General features: G+C 47.8%; 1 protein-coding gene and 1 long non-coding RNA gene across 9 annotated transcripts in view; one reads left to right on the plus strand and one right to left on the minus strand.

Annotated features, from left to right (window-relative positions):
• JCAD (junctional cadherin 5 associated) overlaps positions 1 to 27,633 on the plus strand; it is a 64,839-nt gene that overhangs the window by 18,505 nt on the left and 18,701 nt on the right. For 3 of the 8 annotated variants that reach the window (XM_075746439.1, XM_075746438.1, XM_075746440.1), the window contains exon 1: positions 16,346 to 16,445. The exons of 2 other annotated variants lie outside the window; for them this stretch is intronic. The gene's annotated coding sequence lies outside the window, so the exon portion shown is untranslated. Of the gene's footprint in view, positions 1 to 16,339; positions 16,446 to 27,633 lie in introns of those variants that run through there. 3 more of the 8 variants (XM_075746437.1, XM_075746435.1, XM_075746443.1) reach the window with 2 other exon arrangements.
• LOC142600603 (uncharacterized) lies at positions 16,026 to 18,914 on the minus strand. The gene is made up of 3 exons (XR_012834179.1): positions 18,553 to 18,914; positions 16,744 to 16,938; positions 16,026 to 16,065 (listed from the first exon to the last, which is right to left on the minus strand). It is a non-coding gene; the product is annotated as an uncharacterized LOC142600603 (long non-coding RNA).

The raw sequence follows: 27,633 nt of genomic DNA on the forward strand, positions 1-27,633 counted from the left end.
AGGCCAGGATCTCTGCTTCTCCCATTGCACTCGGAAATAACCAGGAGTGCTCCTAATCAACCAAGTCACTATTTGCCCTGGGACTGTTGCTGATTTTTGTAAATGTTGTGGCATGTCATGGGACATCACGGCTACACTGCAACTGAATGAAAAATGTCCAACTTCAAATAAGAACTAGACACTGAGGCTGAAAAATAGAAATTGTCTATAAGGGTGCAGAGACCTGGTGCTGCAAGCCCATTCACAAACTTCAGTGGGATGAGGGCAAGGGCAAGGTGGAGCACCTCTGCTTGGAGAACTGCATCCCAGGGAGACTCACCAGCTCCCAGGGAGGCTTACCAGCTTCTCCCCCTCTCCCAGGCAGGCTCAGCTCCACATGGTCCACCCAGTATTTGTCAAACCTGTTCACAATCCCCCACCCTATCCCACAGCCTGTCCTACCACCCCCTCGACTGCCTCATTCATAGAATCATAGAATCAGAGAATCCTAGAATGGTTTGGTTGGAAGGGACCTCAAAGATCATCTAGTTCCAACCCCCCTGCCATGGGCAGGGACACCCTCCACTAGACCACGTTGCCCAAAGCCCCATCCAACCTGGCCTTGAACACTTCCAGCGATGGGGCATCCACAACCTCTCTGGGCAACCTGTTCCAGTGCCTCACCACCCTCACAGTAAAGAATTTCTTCCTAACATCTAATCTAAATCGACCTTCCTTCAGTTTAAACCCATTACCCCTTGTCCTGTCACTACACGCTCTTGTAAACAGTCCCTCCCCAGCTTTCCTGTAGGCCCCTTTAGGTACTGGAAGGCTGCTGTAAAGTGTCCCTGGAGCCTTCTCTTCTCCAGGCTGAACAACCCCAACTCTCTCAGCCTGTCTTCATAGGGGAGGTGCTCCAGCCCTCTGATCATCTTTGTGACCCTCCTCTGGACTCGCTCCAACAGCTCCATGTCTGTCTTGTACTGGGGCCCCCAGAGCTGGATGCAGTACTGCAGGTGGGGTCTCACCAGGGCAGAGTAGAGGGGCAGGATCACCTCCCTCATCGCCACACTTCACCTCCTGCTTCCCACAGGCAGGGAGGGCAGTCTGTGATTATTCTCACTCTTCCCCTGTGACCGCTTCAGCAGGGCTTTGCAGTACACAGAGCTCACCATAACACTTGGTTGTGGCTAATTTATCCAGATCCTACTCTTTCCTTGAAGGAGACCTTGATTATCATGCAAATTACATTTTTACCCTGTTCCTCTGAGATGTCCAGTGAAAAATGAAATTTTTTTGGATTAAAGATTGCTAGAGGATTCTAGCAAGTAAAAAGATCATGAATACAAATGGATGATCAGGGATGAACATCAAACAATATTAACAGCCCTGCAGAATTGCTCCATAGCTTTAAACATCAGTGTTGCACGTCTGTGTGCCTCCACAGTTGTACTCACACCTCTTGGATGGTAGCATCCTACTTTGTATCCCCTTCCGTTGAGAGGGAAACAAGGCAACTCTCTTGCAGCTTCAAGGCCAGCAACAAAGACATCCTAAGAAGAGCAAATCGCAGCTCAATATACACATGCACATGCTTTGGGCATGTCTGAAAGCACCCCCAGTGGGGAGCAGAGCTACTCGATTTTTGGGACTTAAAAATGTTCTGCCCAAAATAAATGGGTTTGTCATTGTGTTTTTAAGTCACTTGTGGCAGAAAAATATTGCTTTTGAACAAGTTGTTTTCCAGTGGATTTAAAAAACAACACCTGTAATTTAAGTTTCCAATTTTTGAAAAAGAAAATACCTTGAGAAATTTGAATTTCATTTGTCCATCCCTGATACCAGGTATCTAATAACTCAAAACTATCAAAGGGAGTTCTTTCTATTTGTTTCTTTCTGCTTGTTTGTCCCTCTCTTTTACCCCCAAAGCCTCTGCAACTGCCCGGATGCCTCCTGCCTTTCCCACATACCTTGCCAAATCGGTTCACCTGGGTGGCACCAGAACCTCACCACCAATGTCCCCCTGGCATAGCCTGCATTCTGGAGAGGGGTGAGCATCCCCCTGTGCCAGCCATGCAGGGGAGGAGCTGTGCCCCAGCTCACCCACGGGTGCTGATGGGACACCCCAGGTCAGACCCCTGGTTGGGTGCAGTGTCCAGGGGCTGCTCCTCTGCTCCTTCTCCTCCCTGTTTTGCAGCAAGAGCTTAGCAAAGGTCTGAGTTTCCTTTAGCCGGCAGCTGGGTGCACTCGGTGCTTTCTGCTGCTGGCATTGAAGATCAGGCCTTGGAAAGCAATGTGCTTTTGCACGATGAAATCTGTTTGGAAACAGTAAAGATCTGAAGGCTTCCTCAGATTCGGCTTACCTGAATGTCAGGTCATCTGGGCTGGAATTAATAAAGAACTCAGGACGGACAGGGACAAACAGTGACGGATTCTGCAAGGAAACCTTGGTCTACGTCAGCTCTGAATATGCTGAACTGCTCGAAGAGAGAAGTCCCTGCTCTGACAGTGCGCCCACCTCCCCGGAGAATCCCACGCATCCTTTTCCCTGGGCACATGCCACCCAATACAGGGCCTGAGCACCCCCACGCTGAGCTCAGAGTTTCTTTCCAACGTGGGAGAAGGCGGCAGACTCCCACACGTGCTGTGGGTTGGTTCTGGGGCTGCCTGCACAGGCAGGGCTGTGATAACTCACTTTGGAAGAGGGGACAGGAACAAAGGCGAAAAATGCAGAAAATGCGCTGAAAATGTGACTCTCGGTTGCCATGGCTGTAATCTTCCTCGTAACCCCGCACCACCACAGCTGAAAGACAAAGAGAAGGAGGTTCAAGGCAGCCAGGGGCTCTGCCATGGGGATGCCATGGCCTTCAGAGGACACATGGGGGGATGACAGGTGTTGTGAGGGGCTCCTCCTGGCAGGCACTGCTTACGGCAGTGCTCCCTCCCACTGATGTCTCAGGCCCCTGGTGTGCCTGGATTTGGAGCCCTTCCACTGCCAAGGCATGAGTGCCCTCAAAGCAGAGACCCTACCACTGCAACCTACACCCCTCTCTTTTTGGGCATCACACCATGGAATGGGTGTGGTGGGAAGGGACCTCCAGAGGTCATCTTGGGACTCAGGTGACAGCCCTTGCCCTGTTTGCCCATCTCCTTCCAGTCAAAGATGAGATTATTCCCTTCAGCTGCCAGAGGCTGAAAAAAATATGTTTCAGATCTGATTTTGTACCACTGCAGCTAGATTTTCTGTCCTGTGCAGGGGAAACAATGAAAGGTGAAATCCCTGCAGGGAAGGATTTGTGAAATTCTGTGGGAAATTGGTATTACAGATAATTGCTTCCTGCTGAGGGGGATCTAACAGAACTTTGCAGAAAAGCTGCCTTTTTCAGCAATATCCACTGCAGCGTATGTAGGCACAAAAGTCTGTCTCTAGCATAAATATGCTTTGCTGCACATTTTCCTGCTACACCTGAAATCTAATATTGGTTAATTCCACCGGGATTTCCTTTAAGAGAGACACCATAGCGTAAATGATAAACCTGTTAAATTGTAAATAAGGTGAAATGGTGGGTGCTTTGGCCTCTGGACAATGAAGACTTTGATTCTTAATGGTAACTATTGAGATTTACCTTCTGAAAACGTGTAGGGAAAATTTATTGGCTACCAGGACAAAATCTTCCTTCCTAAGCAGGCTCGTACTGCCAGAAGGCACCAACTTTGTTTCATAACATTTGGTTGAGGATAAAAAAGACACTAATGAGCAGCTTCTTTTTTGTATCTTGTTCCCAGTATTTTGAGAATATGACCTTTATTTCTCCCTGTTGAAGGTACTCTGTTAAAATAAGCCAGCATTGATAAAATAACGAATATGACAATTGATGTAATACTAGCTTTTACCATTGTATATGGTCATGGATATGCTTGTACACATCCAGAAAAATCCATTTTTTTCTCTAAGCCAAGACAGCTTTGGTAAGCTACTCCGAGTTGCAATAGTGTTAACAGTGGACGGGAGCAGGTCCTCAGACAAGCCCTCCTCTTCTCTTCCACTGAACTTACCAACGTAGAGTGATGGCATTTGCTGGATTGGATACTGCTGTTCACTGCATGAAGCCCTCTTGCTCAGCTGCCTCTAACAGCTCTAAAATTGAAGCAACAGAGACTTTGACCTAGACAAAAGAAAACTTCTGCTTATAATTATCACAATCGGAACAAAACCAAGAGCACTGTGACTGTTTTATTAATAGTGTGCTTCGCTGCTCCCAACCTTTGCAAAAGCTGTGTATCTGGCTCTCCAAGAATATTACTGCTTGGACCTATTTCATATGGACTGTGAGGGATAAAGACATTCCTGAAAGCTCACTTGCCAGCTCTGCTGCTCTGCCAGCACCAGTAATTTGAGAAGGAATGATGGTCCCTTTGAAATACAGATCGCAGCGTGGCTGGAGTACGGGCCCTGGCCAGATACACACGCATGGACGGATCTACAAACTATTCATTTTCTGTCCCACAGTAGCCCTCATGTTCCCTCTTCGGCTGCTCTGCAGTTTTTCTGCTGAGGACACACGTAGGCAGAAAAGACAAAAAATCTGGTCTTTGAAATAATTTCAGAAACATGCCTCCACATCGGGCTCTCCTCCTCATTGCAGGAAGAGGATCCAGGGGCAGAAGGCTGGAGCAGGAAGGAACTCAGATCTCATGTTTTCCTCACATGTCTCAGTAATAGCTTTATGAAGAATTAGAGCATTTTTGCAGGACTGAAGGGTGCTGACGGCATCTCGTTTAACATGATAAACCTTGCTTGTCATCCCTAATTTACTGGCTATCAGATCAACTCATCTGTTAGATCGGTATAGTGGCTCCCTGACATCATCAGGAGTGAATGTGCTACATCGATTAAGCTTTTTACCATCCAGCATGGATTTAGGTAAACTGCAGTAACTGAAGGGCTTAATGAGAAAAACAGCTGGAACATGTAGAGCCCTACCTGAGACATATATTTGAAAAGTGCAAGTGTCTGTTACACAGAGCCCTAACTGCTTTATCAGACAAGAGAGAAACCTAGCAAAGCTTAATGATCTCACAGCAAGACATGTGAACGCGGTTGAAAGATGTCTGTCAGATCATCCAAACGGATGCTCAGTCTGCGGGAAGGGGTGCTGCCATCCCAACTAATGAGTTCCCAGCATGCACGCCTCAGCTCGTCATCTACCCCGAGAGCTTCCTGGGAGGTAACTGGCTCTTTCAGGAGCAGGGTGAATAGGCTGTAGTAGAAGAACAACTACGCTCTGTCTCACTCCATGTAAGTCACTGGAGTTTGATAACCAGATTTCTGTAACTATTTTGAGCTCTATCTTGAGGAAAGAGGCATATGGACAGACATACTCTGCAGTGTAGTGGAAGAGTTGGTTAAAGGAGGAATTTTATACCATGTTAGGAATGACTTTACGCAGTTCTTGTACGGCTTTATTGACGGGTGGCAGTATGAGTGGCTTTGAACCTGGCGTCCCATGACCCATCCAGCTTCCACACATGGAGCAGCCACTGGACTGCAGAGTCTACCTGGCTCCACCTTTCCCTATCAAGCCACCAGTAGCAAAGGCTAAATTTCCTAAAGAGGAAATACCTGTTTTCTGTGATGGGTATGTTCATCACTTCTATCCTGGACCCCTCTTGGGGAGTGGGAGAAGGAGAGCGCTCTATGGAGGAAAATGTACCCAAGCCAGGCTAGTGGCAGCCTCTTCCCTTGTCACCCTTGTGCCATGCTCATCATGACTTGCTGGCTGCAATGAGCCAGCCAGCACTACTTCCCCCATGGTGGCTATACTGATGGGGAAGAGCAGCACCAGCCATGGTTTGAGCAAGAGCAGGTCCGGCTGCTGAATTCAGAGCCCGGGGCACAGCCGCAGAGCATCTGAGCGACCCTGAACACGGCCACCTCATCTGCAGGGCTGGATGGCAGAGAGGCAGGAGGCAGGCTCCAGTGGCCAAGCCCAGCTAAGATGGTAGCACCTAGAGTCACCCCCATTGCAGAAGTCTAAGTTTTTAAAGAGGTTCTGGGAAGGGGTGTACAAAAGGGGGAACCTAAGTCCTTAGGCAGCTGTGGATTGCTGTCTTGGATTTAGGCACCTAAGTGCTTTTTTGGACCTCATCCCAAACACTTCATTGAGTGAGTGTTGCATTAACAACAGCCCAGTCAGAGGATAAGCAGCACCAGAAATGCTCCAAGCTGCTCTTTTAATGCATCCTAGGATGTGAACAAATGATCACTGCAGAAACAGCTGTACTGGGTTGTGGTGTCATTGTCCCAAGCTGTTTCCTTCATCACTTCTACAAGGAAATACCCCTCAGCAGAGCTTTCCTCACTGGCTTCACTGCAAAACCATCAGCCTAGTGCACTCCAGAAAACTAGCCAGGCTAGTGCCACTAATGGTGTAGAAATGGATTTGCAGCTCCCACCATCCATACCTCTGACCCTATTAGAGAAGAAGGTGGCTCCTGGCAGGCAGAGGAGGATGGCATCTTACAGCAGTATTGTTATTTCTGTAGTGATTGTTTGCTTCTTTCCTTAAATATGGAGTGGCCACTTGTAAGGACCTGATGTATGCTCTGAGCTTTGCAACTCGCTTTTCAGCTTCCCTTCTGAGATGTGACAAGTACTTCCATGATTTGTGGTGGTGCTGCTCATGACCACTAGGTTCATGTTCAACAGAAGAACAGAGGCTCTGCTACAAATGCTGGGAATTAAATGTAAGGCTGCATGTGCCTTTTTTGACTTTGGGCAAGTGTACTCTGACTTTGGAGGATACACGGTCGCAGGTGCACGTTGCCTGCAGGGCACAACAAAAGACAGAGCTGAAGTAAGAAGACTCATTTCTATTTTAACTTTCTCCTTGGATGCAGCTCGGCTTCTCTGATGTTGTCTGCCTGACTGCAAGTTGCATGTGCAGGGGAGGGTTTAATCTCCTTTCAAGCAGCGGTTCATTCGGAGGCTGGCTGACTGCTTTTCTCCCACAGCCTTCCTGAGGACAGATGAGGTGCTCCCAAACAGCTTGAAAAAAGGATCTCCTCCTAGGTTCAGGTCTTTGGGAAGTGAAAGGAGGTCTTAGGCGGTCCCCCCCAGCCTGGGCAGGGGAATGTGGGGATGTCCCCCAGAGTAGTGACTTGCCTGTGGAGATGACTGGGTTTGGGCAGGGTGGCGATGCGGTTAAAGAGTGTGCATGGTATAAATGTCCCACAGCACCCTGGTCTTTAAACAGCTGCCTCCTGAGAGGAGCCTGCATGACACTTCTCTGTCACAGCACTCCAGTATGCCCAAATATCAAGGGTGAAGCTTGAGCCAGCAAAAAAAAGGATGTGATAAATTAAGGCTTCCATGGTGACTGTTTCTGATCCAAAGCACAGAAAATATGGTGTAAGTGGAGGTGTAATTCCCACTGATGAATCTGAGAGCCCTCTAGTGAATCAGGGGGCTGCATAAATTGTACAGAAAGTAGCCTCAGACCAAAATAACCTAGTAAAATGCACATGGAGGCCTTCTGATTAATCTGAATGAGGCTTTGCCTAAAAAAAAATCTTCTATTTTGTTTGTGCTTGGTTCCATTTTCGCTCTGGTCCTGGATAGAAGGGGGGAAATGGAAGAATTCACCTTGACAAGAACAGCATTTTGGTATGAGGGCTTGCATTTCTCTACCTTCCAAACAAGATTTCTTTGTAACGTCAGTATCAACTTCTACAAGGTAATTAATAGATTTCAATGACTTTCAAACCCAAATACAATCCCTACAGACCTGCAAACCTTTACAGACATTCTGGTGTTGGTGCTGCAATCCTTTGCAGTTGCTGTAACTTAAAGGTTATCGAGCAAACCATGTTTCCGTAATGATGCACAGATAAGTTCTTGGCAAAAGTACTTTTCCAGAAAAGTGTTTCCTTTCTAGTCCCTCCAAAAGCAATTCAAGCAGAGAGCAGGTAAGAAATGGGGATGACAGCAGTATCTGCAGGAGTGCATACCCTGCTGCAAAATAATATGAAACCAAATAAGAGTTAAATTCAAGACTAAAATATACATGCACAAGGCAAGTTTATTACTGTGGGATACATCCCCACTCACTCCTCTAAACCTGTCCACCAGCGGGTGTGAGGGGGAAGGTAAGCAGCTTGGTGAGCATGACTCTGTGCAATGGGGATGCTCCGCACAGCTATATTTTTCTTTTTTTGAATTCCCACTTGAAGCAGAGGTGGGTCTGTACCACCCCCACAGATAACAGCACACTCCCTGTGTGATTTCATAGCTTTAAGTCAGGCATTTGGAAAAGATTTTTCTATGAAGAATGGATTTGAGTCATAATCCTTTGACCCCCTGGCCTGTTCAAGACGGCCATGACATGTCATTGCTCTGTGATAACGATGCTCCACGCTGCCTCTGCCTGCTCCCATGGCTGTGAGCTGCTCCGGGGCGGGCGCATGTCCCTGGCCTCCCTCCAGAGCTCTGGGATCTGTGTAATCTCCAGTGTCAAGATGTGTTTGGATACAGAAAGCCGTGACACTCTGGTGTATGTCAGCTAGATAACAGGAGCATCCCCTCGCCCAAGGAGACAGATGCCTGGTGCTGGGTGTTGAGCCACTGAGGGCTCGTCTCTCTGTGGGCTTTCTGCCTGCTCTTTAACCCTGGATGAGAGTCACATCTTCAAGGGGCTGTTCTTTGGAAGATAAACATAGCTTTTCTGGTTCAAAAATTACAAGCCATTCTCACATTTTTTCTCTTTAACAGAGAAGGACTGTAATTTCAGCTTTTTGGGTGAGGCTTTTTGTGGGAACACACTGGCATGAAGGGGTCTTGCAAACTCTTATTTAACTTTTTTGAGTACTCCTATTACAGACAAGCCTTTCTTCATGCTCTGCCCTTGCTACTGTGCTCAACTTCTCCTAAGAAAGAAAACCAAACAACCTGCTACAGATAGTTTTCTCCCCTTGATCTCATAAAACCAGCTTGTGCAGATCTCCAGGAGGGAGGCAGTATTTCAGAAAGAACAGTGCTGCCTTTTGAAACATAAGATTTAAAAATTAATGTTACCACAGCTAAAAGCTGAAACTGGTGAGTTAAACTTAAATAGTTATTATTTAAGTCCTTATGGAGCTAATAGGAACTACGCGACAGAGCATTTATAAAGGAGCCTTTCTGTTGCGCGCTGCGGTTTTGTATTAAAACGCAGCATTTCAGCGATGCTCCCCTTTCCTCAGCGTGAACTTGTGCTCCTCAGGAAGAGCTTGCTGCAGGGGCTCAGCGCCAGCGGTACCCAAAGCCACGCTGCTCAAAGCATGGTGAGTGCTGTGGGAAGGATGGTTGCTCAAAGGCATTTATCTCCTGCCTTCTGAAGGCAAGCAGGAGGACTACCATGCCAATAGCTGGCCCACAGCCCAGAGCCCCATCCCGCGGCACGCCGCTGCCATGCTGTGCGCAGGTCCCTCAGCACCCCCGTGCCTCTCTACACGGCAGTGACCGGGGCTGGGGGAAGGGTGCAGCCTGCTCTGGGGCAGGTTGCCTTTATTTTCCCAATAATTACAGCCTGGCCAAAGCTTTGAAGAATGCAGCCCCTCCAGACTCTATTTCTTGATATTTACTGCCATAACTATAGGTTCTTTTGCCATCAGTATATATTTTTGTTGGTTCCTTCTAAACCTCAAGGCTTCAGTTATATCTTACAGCAGTGATTTTCACAGCCTAACTGTATCAGTGTAAATAAATAAGAATCCTTCTATCAGTACTGTATTTGCCATATTCCAGCTAATTGTTTATGCATATACATTCAGGAAAGGGAGGAGACATTCCCAAAGCACCTATCCTGTTTCTACTTCATCACCCTGCCCCTTGTGCATCTCCTCCCCCGGGTGCCCCACTATTTCAGGTTCTACTCTCCCAGATAAAGAGCTGCTCAGCACACACTATGTGTTCACAAGTTCAATTATCTATATTGCTAAGAATAAGTTTGCAGCTGTTTTGAAGATGAAGTTGCTTTTTTTTTTTTCCCCAAAGTAGATTAAATAGAATCATAGAATCGTTTGGTTGGAAAAGACCTTTAAGATCTTCAGCAATTAGTTTCATGAAAAAGGAAAATAATTTTTAACTAACACCTGTGGGCAACTTGAGTTTGCTCTCATCCTTCACTGTAACTCCAACAGGTCAGTGTCTGAACTTGCCAAGGTAAATCTGGAGTCATGGTTGGATGGTGCTGAGGTGTAGCTAGAAATTTGGTGGGAGGACAGGGTGGATCCTACTGCTTGACTAGACCTGCACTGGATATCAGGCATGTCCTGATGGGCTGCTGAGTGTTGGCTGGGAGCTGCTGAGCACTCACAAGTAATGGTGAAGTGGACATTTCCCCGGAGACCATCAACATCTTGTGGTAATACCTGAGATCCGACCGGGGCCTGTTCTTCTTTTACCTTATCTGAAGTGTGTTTTCCACCAGCACTAGTCCACACAGTGATGTTAATGGGATCCACTGCTCTTGCTAACCCCTTCTTTTTGATTAGAGAAATCAAGCTAAAACCTTGTCTCTGCTTGGAAAAAGACCACTTCCCAGCTGCACACCTCTCAGCCATGACCTCACTTCCCAGTGTCCTTGAGACCTAACAAGTGAACTTTATATCACTAGAAGGAATGACGATGTGGCAGTCACAGCTCAACCTCCATATGTACCCTCATGAAGATCGATGGAGCTGTGATAACTTCTGTACTGTACTATTCGTGTACCCTTGTACGTAATGCATCAAATGTGTATTACTTTATTAAGTGAATGCAAGGATTAGCCTTCTCTAGAGTAGTAAGCATCCAAATTTTAAACTAGGAAAAACAGAATAGATCCAACACCAATATGCTTTACTGCTGCATAGCTATTCCCCTTTCATCTTCCCCTACCTTTGGGGATGACCCTCTCCCTCCCCAGTCTCAACACCTTGCTGGGAGGCCAGCTGGAGCTTCTAACCCTTCTTGAGAGCTTTTCAGCTGAACGACTGTATAAATATTTTGGTCGGGAAACTCTCCTGAAAAATGAGGCCTAACTGTTCTGTTCCTCAGCGGGGCGACGGGGGTAATTACTGTGATAACTTCCCATCTCTCCTGGGTGTTAAGATGAGAAACTCATTAATATTTGCTGAGTACTCTGAGCCAAGTCCTTGAATGAAAGAGCTGTGAGGATTATTTTAACAATATTTAGCACTTCAAAAGTTTTGGAAGCACTACCTAATTTTCCCAAATGTAAACCAGCTAAATTCTGAAGGGTAATTTGTGTGCCACACCTCTTAGCCTTTTCGGCAATTTTCACAATGCTCAGGAACACACACAGTGTGGGTGTAAACTCCCTCTGTGTTAACTAGTCTTTTATTTTTTAGCTTTTTTCCCCCATTTTTTCTTCCCTCTAGCACACTCTGAGGTATATCTAACAGACATGATAGCTGAGTGAAGTGTTTCCCTCTATTCAATACACTCCCATCCCATCTGCTTCTCTGGGATGCTTAGGAAGCAATAAAGCAGTTCAAGAATTGAATCTCCAATACCAGGTCAAAATACAGCCAAAGAAGCACCAAAGAACTGGCAAATGAAAACATCCCCTCTCCACGGCAATGCTTGGTGTTTCCCTTGATGTAGCAATAAAATATCTGAAGCTCCTCTGTTCCAAACTAAAAAGAGGTGCCAATTCTATAAACAGGTGATTACTGGTGGGATGGGTAATGTGACATGTTTTCTTGCAAAAGGGTAATAGCTGTTTTGTTTATGGCTAGCATCTGTTCTAAGAAAGTTTAATATATCATGGCTGTAACACGCCATATAGGACGGACAAGAGGAAAAAATAAGCACGGGTTTAATAGCACATCTGTGGCTAGTTAGTTATGGTAAACTTCAGGTATGTGGTGATTTCAGCATGTGTTCCTAAATACATTCCTGGCAACTGGATCTAAGACAAAAACTGTTACAGTCTTTCAGGGAATAATTAATGCACCTAGTCACTTCAAACCACACCAATTTATGAAGAAATCTGCTTGATTTCTGATTTCAATGTAAAACCCACTAATACAAGATCACCTCCAGCAATGAGGCCCCAAGCCTGCAACGAGCTTGGTAGGAATGGCAGGAAAGCTCTGGCCCCGAGCAGCAGCGCTGGTGATGGGACATAAAACATAAACAGAGGACTCCCGATCAGGCAGGTTTTGAGGCCAGAGAGAATTATAAAGGCATAAAGCAGCAATAACTTGCACTGAGCAGAGCAGGACTTCCCATCCACTCACCACAGCAATGGCACGCAGCAGTGCTGTTGCTGAAGAGCTGGCTGGCGTGCAGCATGCCTCTGTGTTTTACCTTTTCCTTTCCTTGTGCATTAATTCATCTGTATTTCCCCCATCTGGCCTGCCTCTCTCGTGTTTGTGTGTTTCTGTTTTCCATGATTTCTGTCCCTAACGGCCACTCACTCAGACTTGCAGGCGCTGCTCTTCATCTCCCGAGGAGCCGAGCCCTGGCGTTCCCTGCTTGCCCTGGCACACAGACCCCGCTCTACCGTGTCCCGCGGGATGCTGATCTGAACCTGACCGCTGTGACACAGGGGATGGCTTTAGGGCTTGCTGGGCTTGTGCAGCCCCTCCATGCTTCTGTCCAGCTACTCACCTTTGCCGCACACAGACACCGTCAGCTTTTGATTCATGGTTTCTTTGCCCTTCTCCTTGCCCCCTGCAAGCCATGCAAAGCAGATGGGTAATAACGGCTCTCTCCTCTGTTGCCCCATCGTGTCGCCCTGACCCATCACGCCGATTTTCACCCATCTCAGGAGTCCACCATGGCAGGGCAGAGGCTTTAGCGCTCTTTTCTCTTCCACAAACCCCATTTGTATGCTTCTCTTGCAGCCACATTTAGTCCTTCCAGCCTTTTCAAGGCTGAAGCTCTGAACTGAAGAATGTCTGACTATGGTCTCCTTCTCCAGAAAGAGCCAGGAGAGAGAAATCTCCCCAGGTGGCAGCAGGACCACGGACTTTGCAGGAGAGCAGTGCTCCATCAGTTGTGCACATTTACTCCGACCGCCAAAAAGCAGAATTGCTTTCCTTCCTCCTCTGCTTTTCTTCATCTTTGCCCTTCTCCTGGCAGTCACGGTCTGCATTGCAGTAGCCACCTGAGACCGCAACCCTGTTGATCTGGGCACTGAGCTAAGGCAAAATCAGAAACACCACCTGCCCAAAGACTTTGCTCTCTAACAGGCAGAGGGCAGGATGCAGCAGGAGCAAAGGGAGTCCCTGAATGCCGTGCTGCCGCTGAGAAGCACAGCACTCAGACTTCCAAAACCACAGACTGATGGCTTCATGTGTTACAACAGCTCTCTGGGCAATCCTGCTTAGACGTGACTTGGGGCTTCCAGTCATCATCAGTCGTTAATTGTGAATCCAGCCCAAGAGATCCCTCAGATTGTCTCAAAAATCTTGCAATTTGTTTTCTGGTGTCTGACCATGGAGCTATATTCAGCTCAGGTTTTCAGGCTTTTCTGGAGAGCTATAAGCACGGGCAGCTGTTTTCCTTTTTTTAGGAGGAAAGCTCTGTTTCTCAATTCAAGGCCCTTTGACTTCACTCGGGGGAAATCTTCAGTGACTGCAGGACTCCAAACAAATCCACAGAAGTGCCTCCTTCCAAGGCCTGCACCTCCCTTTGCAGCCCAGAAAGTGTTTTCAGAAGAGGTGTAACAAAACATATGCCCAGGTGCAGAGAGGCAGCTCTGAGGTGTGCTCTCCTCTGCGCTTTTATCGTACTCTCTGCAGGCTGTGACCTCCTGAAGACAAAAAGATGTCCCTTCCCTTCACCTTGACATTGTCCAGTAAATGATCCAGATTTCCTTTGCTGCAGTGGCAGCTCCAGCCTGTGCCCCCACTTTTCCCATCTGCTAAAGCCAGTGCCGCAGCAGCTTTCCCAACGGAGAGCCAAGAGCTCCAGCAGTGGGGACCTGCTCTGCGCAGTGCGTTGTAACTACCCGACGGGGAGGAAAAGCTTTTTGGCTCAAGAAGGAGGGATGTAAACAGGACTGTCTCCTACAACCAAGGAGAGCAAACAGCTCAGAGCTGCAGACATGCAGACGAGAAAATTATCCTGGAATTTTTTCATACAAGACAGTAGAAACAGGTATTTTAAAACCCCACAACTCCCAATTTGCCTGTCAGAGTGAAGGTATTTAAATAATAAACCGTAACTTGTGCCAGCACGGCTTCCTTGATGGAAACCCATGCTATCATCACACCCACAAGAAGCTGCTCTGTGACAAAACCTAAACTTTCTACTGAATTATTTTGTCAGCTACAAGGCTTTACCATGGGAAAATATGGGGACTTCCCAACACAGAGAACTCCACAGGTACCCTGCAGGGACGGGGTGTAAGATGCCTGCGCAGGGTCCTGCTGGAGGTCCCCCTGCTGCCGGTGGCATTGCCCTTGGTAAGTGCTTCCTGTGCCACCGACTGCAGGCTCAGAGCCTCCCTGCTGGAAGACAAAAGGAAATATTGGTAGGAAAGCAGGTCAATGACAATTACTCCCAGCATCCTACGAAACCGGGGCACCAGGAAACCTGTACTTGGTTCTGGGCTCTCCTGCAGACTTGTCCCATGACCTTGGACTCATCATCTAACTTCACTGCCCTTGTTTTCCCGCTATTAACTGGAGCACATATTGAATAGGACTCAATTTATGAACATGTGTAAAGAGCTTTGATAGCCTAGGGTAAAAGTCAATTAAGACATGGTGAGCAGTTGATGGGCCCAAGCAATTGCTGAAGTAAATGATTCACAAACATACTTTTTCAAGAGTGCCATTAAACCAAAACAGATTTGCAAATTATTCACCTGTTCCTAGAGGCTGAATAAATGACAGGGAGGGGAGAGGTGGGGGAGCAGGCAACAAGCAATGCTTCAAAAATGCTTGCGGATGTCACAGTGAAAACCATAGTGAGGACAAGCCCTTTGGGTGTGCGTCCAGGTGCTGGCAGGCACAGTGAACTTTGAAAGGGTCTCCTCTGGTCCCTCTCCATCCTTGATGGACCCCAGTCTTCCCTTCTGCAGATTTTCCTTGTGCTGAGAAAGTCGATGTCTGTCTTTCCAGCTGAGCCATGTGTTGAGCTCAGCTGCAGAGAGAGGGGGCAGGAGGTGCCTGTTCAGCTTTTCAGAGAAAACAACCTGCCCCGTGTAAGAGCGTGTTCCCAGCAGAGCTGCCACTGCCGGGGTGAGCTCCTGGGTCAGGCCCTTCTGGGTTATCTCTCTGGAAGGATGCACTGCAGTTGGACTGTCCCCGGCTTCGCAGTTAAGCACCCAGGGAACAGGACTGTGACAGGCAGGTTTTGGTGCTTGAAGCTAACCAGACCTTCCAGGGTTCGGCGTTTTTAGTGCCTCATGCACGCTTCACCACCAGTACAGGTCATTGGCTCCCCAGTGCACAAGGCAACACGTGATCAAAGGGCTGGAAGACAGGCTGAGAGAGCTGGGGTTGTTCAGCCTGGAGAAGAGAAGGCTCCAGGGACACCTTACAGCAGCCTTCCAGTACCTAAAGGGGCCTACAGGAAAGCTGGGGAGGGACTGTTTACAAGGGCATGGAGTGATAGGACAAGGGGTAATGGGTTTAAACTGAAGGAGGGTCGATTTAGATTAGATGTTAGGAAGAAATTCTTTACTGTGAGGGTGGTGAGGCACTGGAACAGGTTGCCCAAGGAAGCTGTGGATACCCCATTGCTGGAAGTGTTCAAGGCCAGGTTGGATGGGGCTTTGGGCAACGTGGTCTAGTGGAGGGTGTCCCTGCCCATGGCAGGGGGGTTGGAACTAGATGATCTTTGAGGTGTCTTTCAACCCAAACCATCCTGTGATTCTATGATTCTGTGTTTCCAGGGATGGACTAAAGGAGGATCGGTGGATCCCAGGCAGGGAAGCCAGTGTGTAACGCCTGCAAGAGCTGGTGCCTGCGGCTTGCTAAGTGCAAAGAAATGTTTCTCCAGGCCGTAAGCACGGCTCTGCGAATGGGGGCCTGATGCACCGCTGCCCGGGAGCTGCCCTAGTCCCACGGCATGTGCTGGGGACCCTGCGGGGCGAAAACAAACCAAAAGAAAACAAAGGAAAAAATAAAAAGGGTAGGAAAAGGGAAAAAAAAGAAAGATTAAAAAAAAAACAAAACCAAAAAACCAACGTCTTTTCGGTGAAGAAACAGGCGCTTTCTCGACTGGGATGCTCCGCACCGGCGGCCGGGGGAGCGCAAAGAGCCGCCCGCGGGCGGGGCGGGGGGAGGCGGGACGGGGCGGGAGGGGGGGGCGGGCGGGGCGGTACCGCCCCGCCCGCCCCCCCCCCCGCCCCGTCCCGCCTCCCCCCGCCCCACCGTAGGCTCGGCGCCTCCCGGCTGCCGCGGCCGCTGAGCGCGGCGGCCCCAGCCGCCACCCTCGGGTCTTACGGCGGCTGCCCGGAGAGGTGAGTCCCGGCGGGTCGTGGAGACGGTAGTGGGTAGCTGGAGGAGCGGGGTGATGGGTGGTGGGGGAAAGATGGGAGGGCTCGGAGGTGTTCCAGGCTACCGGGGGACACATCCCTTGGGTTCCCATCCCTGCTCCGGTCGCTTTGCACCTGCTCGTTTCTCTCTATCCCTCCCCATCGCCCCCCGTCTTTCTGCCGACATCCCGAGCCCTGCTTAGGGCCCGGTTCCCCCGGGGAGCTCGCCTTGAGCAGGAGTCCCAGGGAAGTTGGTAGGTGCCGCTTCGCTGGAGCCGCTCACCTTTATTTAACGCCCGTCGCTGCCGTCCCCTGCGCCCGGGACCGGGGAACCGGCTGCGACTCGGTGGTGCTGGGTCCCATTGACACCGACCGGGATGTGGCATCAAGGTCTGAAACATCAACCGCCACTCCTCTCGGTGTTTGTTCTTATTCTGATATTTACACAGCAGTCAAATGGATCTTTTGGGGTCATTTCCTTTTTGGTGGTTGTTCTAAACCATATACAGTTGCAAAGGAGATGAAAAAAAAAAAAGTTGTCATGTCAGGAGGAGATCTGTGCTGTTATGTCATTTCATAATTGCCTCAGAATTACAAATTATGGCCTTAGTCTGCCGCTGGATCTGCGCCAAAGGACTCTTACGTCTATTAAGGTTGATGGGTTTTTTTCCTTTCTTTTTTTGTCAGGAGTTGAGAATAATGGCTTTTTTGTGGCACGGACCCTACATGTTAAGTTACTCCGTGTCTTTAAGTGAAAATATGATATAACTGTTCTGAATAGTCAGTCTGATCCACACAGTCAAGACATTAAATCTTGGCTAGTGACAATGAGAATTGTGTCCTGCTGAAAAGTATTCAGCTGCACTTCTTTGCGTGAGCTGAAGCATTTTCTCTTTGTTACTTTAAAAGTTCTGATTCTGCCCAGAAACGCTGTTGCTGTTTGTGGTAACAGACACATGGGAAATAGCAACCTTCCAGCTTCAAACTAAAGAATATCAGATTAATGACGGAGAAGGGCTCTGCAGTTGAGAGATGCAGCCACTGCGAGAGCCTCAATTTGTGCCAGCGCTTAGTTTGTAATCACAGAGGCTAGACCTACGACACTCTTGCAGTTCTACCACTCAGCATGGTACCGCTCGGAGGAAAAAAGTGTGGTCATGCCAGCTATTCCCTTTGCCAAGGATGCTGAGGGCAGCAGGAGTCCAGAGGAGGTCAGGGCAGGTGGCTGCTGCGGGGTAGAGAAGCCGGGCAGGGCTGTCGCCCTCAAGGCAGGATGCTCGCCTAAGCTGTGCCACTGGGGCATGTTGTAATACCAACTAAAATATCAACTTAGTCTGTTGTTTCAAAGGCTGGGCCCACTTCTGCATCCTCCCTTCCTATGGTGATGTTCAGGATTTCTCCATGCTGCAACATATACACACCAGCTCTTGGAAAAGACCGATCTTTCAGAGTCTGCCTGGCTGTGTGTATCAAGTGGCATATTACAGTAGTATATTGTTCTTTAGATGCATAATTTCACTGGCCTCTTATGACCTAAAAAGCACACAGAAAATAAACAAGGGCATATTGTTGGGTGGGAAGGATGCAGAAAATTCTTCTGCCTTAGCTGTTAGTTAGGGAAAGATTACTTTTAAGTGTTTCTCTTGATTGTCAGAGAAATGACATGGCACATGTGAGCTTGATTTTTGCCAAGCAGGCTTTATTTGGAAGATGAGGCATTTCTGAACTTCTCGGTCACCTTGGAACTAGTTACAAGTGCATAGCAAACTCCTGCCCAAATCTTCTCTTCTAATTAATTTGGCCAGAGGCCATCCTAATTAACCTTGAGGGAGTTCAGGGGTGGGAGAGCTTGGTATGAAACAATTGTTCTCTTGTAATTTGCTGTTCACAATATGTTGACCAAGCCATGAGCTGCATCTCTAAAATCCTCTGGGTCTCTTGCTGAAGCCATTACAGCGGTTTATTTGGGTTTTTTAACAGATGTTGTTTTCCACTTCTTGAGTGGAAAGGGTTATCTCACTTTCTGCAACCTTGTTATTGTGCTTTGTTTCAAGAACCAGTGGACTCGGGCTTGCTGGGGAAGCTTACTCACCAGTTCCAGCTATGAAGGAAGGGGTTGGTCAGCCTTTCAGCAGTCTTGATGCGATCCTTAAGGTCTCTATGTGAACTGATGGCATCTTTGCACATCTACCTAGAGATAACCCTCAGTTCTTCTGGTATTGGCAGTGTCTGCAGAGAACAAAAATCAGCAGCAGCCTCTTCATCATCCAAGTGTGTTACAGTTAGGATATTAATAGTATTTGTCAGCCATTACTTGGACCATTTCAAATGGTGGGGTAAGGGAAGGGGTTTTGAAATCTAAGCTAGTCAAAACCAGAAAAAAATGTTAAAGACTGAGTTCGGCTTTTTGAAAGCACCGAGGGTACCCTGCAAGTCACCAAGTGCGTGACGAAGGGGGAAAAATTAACAGCCATTTCTGAAATTTTAGGATGGTCCCTCTTGCCCCGTCATGATGATGGCTGCTGACCTTGTTGGTCCAGGGGTCTCATCCATGCTCAGGAGCTGGGCCACCTTCCACCAGCCTGGGCTTGCCTCACGGGCAGGCAGCCCTGCCCAGCACACGCAATGCACAGCGACGCTGGTGGGTAGGCTTCTCCAGCGTCTGTCTTATTTTTTTCTACGCTAATGCATACAAATGCTACTTTGGCATTTATTTTCTGGTAGTCCAAGGGGTCGGAGGGAAATCCTGCTGAGACTACAAGGCAGGACACACAGATGCAAGAAAGAAAGATCAAAGGCATCTATAATACAGGAAGAAGCAGAGGGTCAATCCAAAAGAGAGGGCATTTGATTATACATACAAGGGTAATATAAAAGGGATAACAACAGAGGAGAGGATGGTAATGTCTGAAAACGGGTAAACAAACAGATGCATAAGGCTATGCTGAGAATTTATTTACTCCAGCAGACACAATCCTTATCTCTTTGAAAGAGGAGAAGACCACACCAACCTTGGAGCGCCTCCTCTCCCAGCCACGTTTGTGAGCGGGAGAAAGTGTTTGTTTATGGATCTCTCCTCCCCGAGTCCTGGCCTGATGGGCCAGCCTGTCCTGCTGTGATTAGTAGGATGCTGATGTGTGTAATCCTTTTGATCACAGAGCCCAGGCTCTATAAGTCATGTCACTGTCACCTCAAAGAAGTTCAACTATGTGATGGATCCCTTATTAAAAATTTGTACTTCCAAAGATTTAATGCAGTTATTATTGAGGTTTGGGGTTTTGGTTTTTTTTATTTTTGGCTTGCACAGACGGAGACCTCTTCTGTTAAAAACATGCAAACAGAAGATCCCAGTACAATAATAATGTAGTCCTAGTGTGGGAGTAGCTTATTAGCACTTTGCCCATAGGTATTTTCGGTGGGATGATTAGCCCTTAACATCTTGATTTTAAGATGTGAACAACAAATGTGATTCCATGTGCTTTGTTCCACCAGAGTAGATTGCTCCGTACAAAAGTGTCGTTAACAGCATGGAAACATTCATCCAAGTCCTAAGAAATATCCTCTTCTGCAGTTCCTTTTTGGGAGGGAAAGAGTTGGCTAATTACACTTTGTTTAATAAATGTACTATTTTGCTCTCCTGTTGTGACAAACAAAAGCTGTCATTTGAGGAAATACACCATATGCTGCCAATTGGTCAAAGGACTGGTTATATCTGGAGCACAGAGTAGCAGTGAGCGCTCTTTAACAATTGCCCCTTCTCTGAAAAAAATCTGGACCGATTTCAGTGGAGTAATGTGCTGCTCTGTCATCGGTGGAAGCAAGCTGTTGACATTTTGAAAACCAGCTAATACGAACAGCGGTATCTGTGGATACTTGGACGTTTCCTCTCTCCCTTTTATGCGTTTACTTCTATTTGGATGCCTGTGGGCCTCAGCGAATCGGTGCTCAGATGGGGCTGGATTGGTCTATGGCAAATTTAAAAATCAACCTTATTCGGATACAAACTCCCATCCATGCACTGTCAGACACATATTTCAGCTTTGTGTGAACCCAGTACTCAAACACCCACATTACTTAAAAAAAAAAATAAAATCTAACTCTCTACCATTTTTTCTTGGCAAATCTGATAAGGCAAGCTTTGAAATATGACTTGAAACCTAACAAACGGGGCCGGCAACCCCTGGAGAGCAGCCGTCACTCGTTAAGGTCTCCCCTGGGAGATGCTCTGCACTCTCTTTCATGCCACAGTGGGTTTGCTGATGTATCTGCACCGGTGAGATACAAGACAGGAATAACTACCTTCTTAGAGTTAAATAAACTCTTTAACACTCGCTCCTCTTCTCCTCCCCACTTCCTGATTTTATTTGAGACACGTCGTATCATTAATTTATTCTCTGGCACAGTTCCTTGGTGATTTCAGTAAGGACTTTTTGCTCAAAGAATGCAAAGAGGATGTGAGCTGTAATTTTCACTGTCTGTGAATCTCTGTGTTAGAGAAAAAAATGTGAACCCTCCTGCCTACAGGTAATGAGGGTTAAACACAGAAATTCACAGATTTCTTTTTAATTTCTGTGAGATGAATGGGAGAGACACGCAGGCCTGGGAAGACGTGCGAAGCCAACGTAAAGTTGGCTCAATGACTTTGGCACGTCTTCTTCCCATGTAGTCAGCAGAGATGATGGTGCATTTAGCACTAGTGGCTTTGAAGCCCGCGGTGTTGGCTGCAATGGGAATTTTTTTAAAGCTTTGTCTGGTGTGTGTCCATGATCTGATACAAGTCCTCTGGTCAGGACTCTATTCCTGTTCCTCCACTCAGGTCATCTGCTGACTCTTCTCTGCGTGGGATCCTTCAATGTGAGCGTGTCCCTTGTGTCTCACTCTCCCTATCCCTTCCATCCCTGGCGAAGGGACAAAGTTCCTCTTACTACTAAGTGGTGCTTGCCACCTTGCCAGGCCGGCCTGCCCTTGGCATCCCCTCACTCTTCCCTGCAGAGCAGAGGATGTCAGGACAAGGGGGGTGCAAGCACATAATTGGTGGCATTTTGTGATAAAGTGTTCGTTGTCCTTTGGACAGTAGCATCGAGGAAAAAGCCACATTGTAATTCAGGCAGGGTGGCTGTTTGTAAGACTGGGAATCTCTACAGAAGAGTTTTGATTTTGTTGGATAGAAGATCAGACTAGTAAACAAAGTCTTGTGTATGATGTATTACCTTGGGGAGTTGTGCTTCAGACCCCACTTCTTTGTACATCCCCAGAGGACTTCAATTTCCAATGCACCATTCCTCCTAAGCTGTATGTGGCTCACCATGGAGGTACGTGGAGGTTCATGTGAGCATACAAAGCCAGGGAGCCAGCCCCCATAGGAGGGAACGGAGGCAAACAAACTATAACTGAGGAATCAAGGTAGGAAATAACCAATATTTGAAGTCTGGCAACTCCAGGAGTGGGGCATGCCAACAAAACAACGCCCTTTTTTGGGGGAGGGAGGGAGAGGAGGAAGGTAAAATATTTTGTTTCAATCCCGAATCCCTCGGTTCTGAGGCAGGATCTGCTTCATCTCCACTGTTCCTGATAAATCTTCATTTAGCCTATTCTTGAAAACCTCTGTTGATGGAGATTCACAGCCTCCCAGCATAACCAGTGGTTAACTATCATCATGACTAGACAGTTCCCCCTAGTATCTAACCTAAATCTCGCTTGCTGCATGCTAAGCCAGTCCCTTCGATTTCCACATCCGCAGGGAGCAGGACAAGATTAGCACTGGCTTTTAGCAGCCTGACATATTTGAAACTTGTTATCATCTCTCATTCTCTCACCCTCATTCCTCCTCTCTTTTCTTTCAGCTAAACAAACCCACTTCTTGTAGCCTCTTCTCAAGGGGTCACACTTCCTAAACTTTTAATTCTTGTGAGCAACTGGCAGGGAGCAGCATCTCGCTTGAGGTGGGGCCCAAAACTGGATATAGGGCTGAGAGGAGTAAAGAGCCTGATGTGCGATGCTCCTCTTAGTGTATCTCCAAGCATATTCACCTGTGTGTACCAAGCCCTGTGCTACTCTTGATGTCTTCTCTCTTTGCGGCTCTAGCCCCCGAGACTCTTCTGCCATACCACTCCATCTTGCACTTTTGCATTGCATCCTTCTTCTTCAACATGGTGCTTTACGCCTGCCTGTATTGAATCTCAGTCATTCATTTCAGACCGGGTCTCTAATTTATTAAGATTTTATTCTAATTGTAATCCCTGAAAATGCTCACAGCACTCCCTACAGATTTGTAATTGTAATCTTTATTCTAATTTACAAGTCATTAATGGAAATACCAAATAGAGCAAGACCCCAGGCACAGACCTCGTGTGTCTTTTCAGGTTGACATTGAATTTGCTAGCTATTCCTTGAGTACAGATTTGAAACATTTGTATACCCACCTAGAGTAAATTATACCTAAACTGTATTCACCTGGTTTGCATATAAGACTATCACAAGCCTCTGTGATATGGAGGATGATGGCTAAAATATAAATATGGGGAGGCCTGGCAGATTGATTGTATCACACTCCCACAAACCCGCCAAGGCAAGTGCTACGTACTTACAAAGGTGGAAGCGACCACCGGATGGCTGGAAACGTGTCCCATGCCCCACGCCACTGCCCGCAGCTTTCGTCATTCCAATGAGCGACTTCTACTGTTTTTTTCTCCCTAGTCACTATGCTCCCAACTCTGTCAAAGAAGAAAATTAAATTGATTAGACTTAATTTGTTCTTGACAAGTCTGTGTTTTCTGTTTTCTCATGACTTTATCATGTGGGAGTGGATGCAGCTGCAGTGCGGGGCGGGAAGCAGGGAGCTGGAAATGCCGCTGCTCCTCCTGGATTGCACGCTTGCTCCCTCCCGCTCCACAATAAATCGACACCTGTTATAAGTATTTACAAGTGGGTTGAATAATAATTCATCTGAGTTGATATCAAAGCCAGGCTGTTTGGTCTATGATACCTCAGATCTGTCTCCTTCCCCCTTTTGTTTGAAGTTAGATAATATGTTTGCCCTTCACCTATCCTTTGAGAATTTCTGGGAAGTATTTACTCATGGCTCAGAGGCTGCCCTTGCTAGTTCCCTTCTCTCTCCTTACTCTCAGCCTACGCTTAATTAAGCCCCGCTGAGTTGAATATATCCAACTTACATTAATATTCTCTAATCTCTTTATCCTGTGTTCTAGACTATCTTTGCATTAAATATCTAATACTTTATCATAGTGAACATTGCTGTTGAAGGCTCTTCAAGCACATGTATTTTATCTTTCCCGATGGAGCGTGTGTCTGCAACCCAGTGAACGTGGTGGTGCTTGTTTCCGCAGCGGAGGGCAGAGGCACAGCGCGCTGGGGTGGCTGCACGCACAGCAGCACAGCAGCCTGCCATTTACAGTCCCATCTGACTTTATTGTCCCCCCAAAAGATGAAATTATTAAGGCAAAAGCCTCATTTAATGTATTTATTTTTTATAAGCTGTCTCACATGCGCACATGAAAAAACAGAGTGAGAAAACAGGAGCGATTACAATGGCCAAAGACTTACATATTCTCCTGGGATGTAGCTCAGGGTTATATTTAGACCGAGCGAGTAGTACCATCTAGTATTAAAACTTCCACTACGAGAACCTGTTTTCCATTGCTGTAGTCTGTCAGGCTTTTATCGCTTGATCTGAGACTTTCAGGTTGTGTCTCTCTCTCAGGCTAAATTTATTTTAATATCGTCAGCTAAACCAATTCAACCATTTCCAAGGAAAACTAGGGGAAAGGAAGGAGGAGAGAAGGAATGTTGTTTTGCCCACATTAAAAAAGGGAAAGAAAAGAAATCCTCCAGATGTTTGATTGAGAGCTGCAGTGCCATCATGTTCAGGAACAGGATCTATGGTGACAAGGCTCGGAGATGTCCGTGCGTGTTCTCACCAGACTCGTCTCTGTTTCTAGCCAGTCTGTTTTCTGAAGATTTTTTCCTCCCATCCATCAGCACCTCATGGCCTCTGGTCCTGAGCAGCCCGCTCGTGACCCAGCCCTGCGCAGGGACGACACTCATGCCCTAACCGCTCCAACAGATGTTCGAGCAGAGCATGTCCACACAGCCCCAGCACGGTGCCCCTGCCCAGGGCTGTGGCGGTGGAGCTGGACTGTCCCCATAATGACAGCTCCTGCTTTTTCCAGGAACAGGTGAGACCGGTTCTTGGACCTGGGAGCAGAAAGCAGGCACAAAGGCACTTCTGCTGGAAACATAGATGGGACAGAGGCTGGTTATTAGGAGGGGAAGGAGGAAAATTGGGGTGAGGGATGTGAACAGAGGACTGGTGGGGAGAAGCTGTAAGGGCTGCAGGAGGGCAGGGCAAGCTGGCTAGCACGGCAGTGGGCTGTGCGGGAAGACTGGCTAGACTGGTGGGACCTGGAGACGGGAAGGCAGGGGAGGGATGCTGGGGGGTGCTGGGATGGGAGGGATGCTGGCTCTGACTACCCAGGAGGTTGGGAAGCGAGAAATGAAGGCACTGGTGTGCATGGCGGTGAGGAGCTGACAGGGGTGGGGGGGAGATAGGGGCTGCCTGGACAAAAGCGTTGGTGCTGGATTAGAGGGGCAGAGGGACAGAGAACAAGGTAGACGAATTACTGCAACTGATTTTTTGGCGCATCCCATGTCTTCATTGTGTGAGCACCTGACTTGCTACACTTGGCTTGACGTGCAGAGGCACTAGGTTCTTGCAGATGTTGCTTTGAACATACCTAGTTCAGTTTTAAGGCTAAGTGCTTTGAAAAATCAGGTTGTAGACACCTCAGACTGGGTGCCTAGAATGAAGAGGGTTGTTTCACTTTAGTCTGTCTGCATAAATACTTCTGTCTGGCACATGTCTGATATGAAATGGGAATAATGTCACCCAGGCATAAGTGAAGATAAGATAGTTTAAATTGTGTCTTATCTGGATAATATGCTTTGTAATTCAGATGCCTGTTAGTAACTCTGTCTTCAGGACAGTGTTTGGATAGCTGCTCTAGATAAAGCCTAGGAAGACTAGCATCACCTAGCCTGCATATCAAACGAGGCAGGAGTCCTGCAGACTTCAGTAGCCTGAAGTCATGTAATCACAGACTGCGGCAACTCATGCATCCGTGGAGGATGCCTTGATTTTGGCAATTCGTGATGTTTGTATGCTTCATTTTGCAATACGAATCATGTTCCTTTGATGTTTTCTTTTCTGTAAAGTTGTACAGAATCACTTACAAAAGTGTTATAAATAGTTCTGCAGAGCTGGGCAGGGCAAATCATGCACAAGAAGGAGTTTCATATTCGAACAGGGGTCATATTCGAACAGTTAAGGGTTGCCACCTTCCACTTTATTTCAAGTAGCAGAGGGCGGAAGAGATGTTAACAGAGGGCAGCCAGGGCCAAATTCTGCCACTTCTGGTCTCCCACCCAATACGTGGGTGCTGTGCCAGGATGCTCTCTGGAACCAGGGCTAACCAAAGGAGCATGCCGATGGGCTGCTCCAAATGCCGTGCAGAGAGGATTCAGCAGCACACAAGCCATTTCAGAGCATGGAGGTAAGAGCTGCTTCTGCCACCTCTGCAAGCATTGGCATTCATCATCGCTGGCCCTGGTCATAATACAGGTGGGGTGGTACCCCCAAAATAATAAGGCTTGGGAACCCTGCCACTGAAAAAACCTGCAGATAAAGGCAGACCATCAAAAGAAACCAGGGTATTTCCCTCACCAAGAATCAGCTCCAGAAGCAGCTCAGAAGAAACTAGCACTAGATTTCTTCAGGGTGTCTTTCAGGAGTGCTTTGGGCTTTTCTCAGGGCCAGCAATGAGATCCCTGCTCTTGGACAGAGCCCCACGAGACAAGGTGCTCTGGTGACATTTCTGTCTGGTGGTCCCATTGTGTCCGACTCGCTGAGGCTGCGGGTCCCCATTGTGTCTGTGTACACAGGGGCTGATGCTGATTTCCGTCATTCAGGCTGTGCTTGTTTCTTTGCATCTGTGAGTGCTGTTGAGAAGTTTCCAGAGAAAAGCTTGGCCCCTGTTTCCAGTGTAATGTGGAGTTGTACCGACTGACGGGGACAAGTCGGAAACGCTGGCAAGATAGCAGGCATCCTCAGGAAGCAAACCCTATCAGAAAGCACTGATGTCATTGGCAAACAAAACAAATGAGCACTGGAAAAACAAACTGTTTTCCAGCGTTGTTGATCTTCCCTCAAATTAGAAGCTCTGCACAGCCTTTACTCTTTGGCCCAGTCTAACAGATTATTTACAAGACAGCGCTGCAGCAACGGTTTTGTTACTCCTGCCAATCCAATTCCTTTGACTTTATTTTTTAGATTTATTTATCTAAGGGAGGATGGGAAGAGCATCCGAGCACTGCAGCCAGGTTTGGAAAGCTGGCCAGAGTCCTTGCGGATGTTGGGTGCTGACATGGTTGATGTCCTGCAGGCTTTACTCGGGCAGCGCCTCCAGCTCCCCTGCCCCAGGTCCAATGCAAGGGGATGGTACCTCCCTGCAACTTCTGCACAGCCCTTTGAGGCATGTGTCCCGACAGCGTCCTGCTAGCGGTCACCTGCCACCACCACTGGCTCCTGGGAGCTTGTACCATGGGCACGGAACATTTCTCCATGTGGTGGGTTTGGGGAGAGCTTGTCGGGGGTTTGGTGCCAAGGGTGCTGTGGCAGACGGAGTGGTGCAGGCTTCTCTGCCTTGTTTGTTCCCATAGCGGAGCTGTGGTGGGCACAGGGATAGCATCCCGCTCCCAGTCAGGCCTTCCCGCCGCCCGTAGCACCGCAGGGTTTTCCCTTCCACACGTGGTAAGTTTGCAGAGCAGGAGGAGACGGGTTGCACCAGTTCCTCATGGTGCATTTGCACCCCGTTGCTCCTCACCATGGGTGCCAAAAGGAGGATCAGAGTAAACCCCATGGGCTGGAGGTTTCTTGCCCGCTTGCTTTTACCTCTCTGATGGCCCTGTCAGTGCAGCAGGCGGCAGAGAGAGGGTTAAGCTGCGGTCCAAGCCAGCCTGACAATAATAGCAGGAAAAGCACATTTCTTCCTTGCACCTGTGAGTGCTCCGATGGGCTTTCTGCTGTTTATGGTAGTCACATCAGATCTTTCTCTTATTAGAAGGTGAACAGCTCTAGCAGCCAGCTGTTCCCCTTGCT

Source organism: Balearica regulorum, chromosome 2 (assembly GCF_011004875.1).
Source record: "Balearica regulorum gibbericeps isolate bBalReg1 chromosome 2, bBalReg1.pri, whole genome shotgun sequence".
Lineage (NCBI taxonomy): Eukaryota > Metazoa > Chordata > Aves > Gruiformes > Gruidae > Balearica > Balearica regulorum.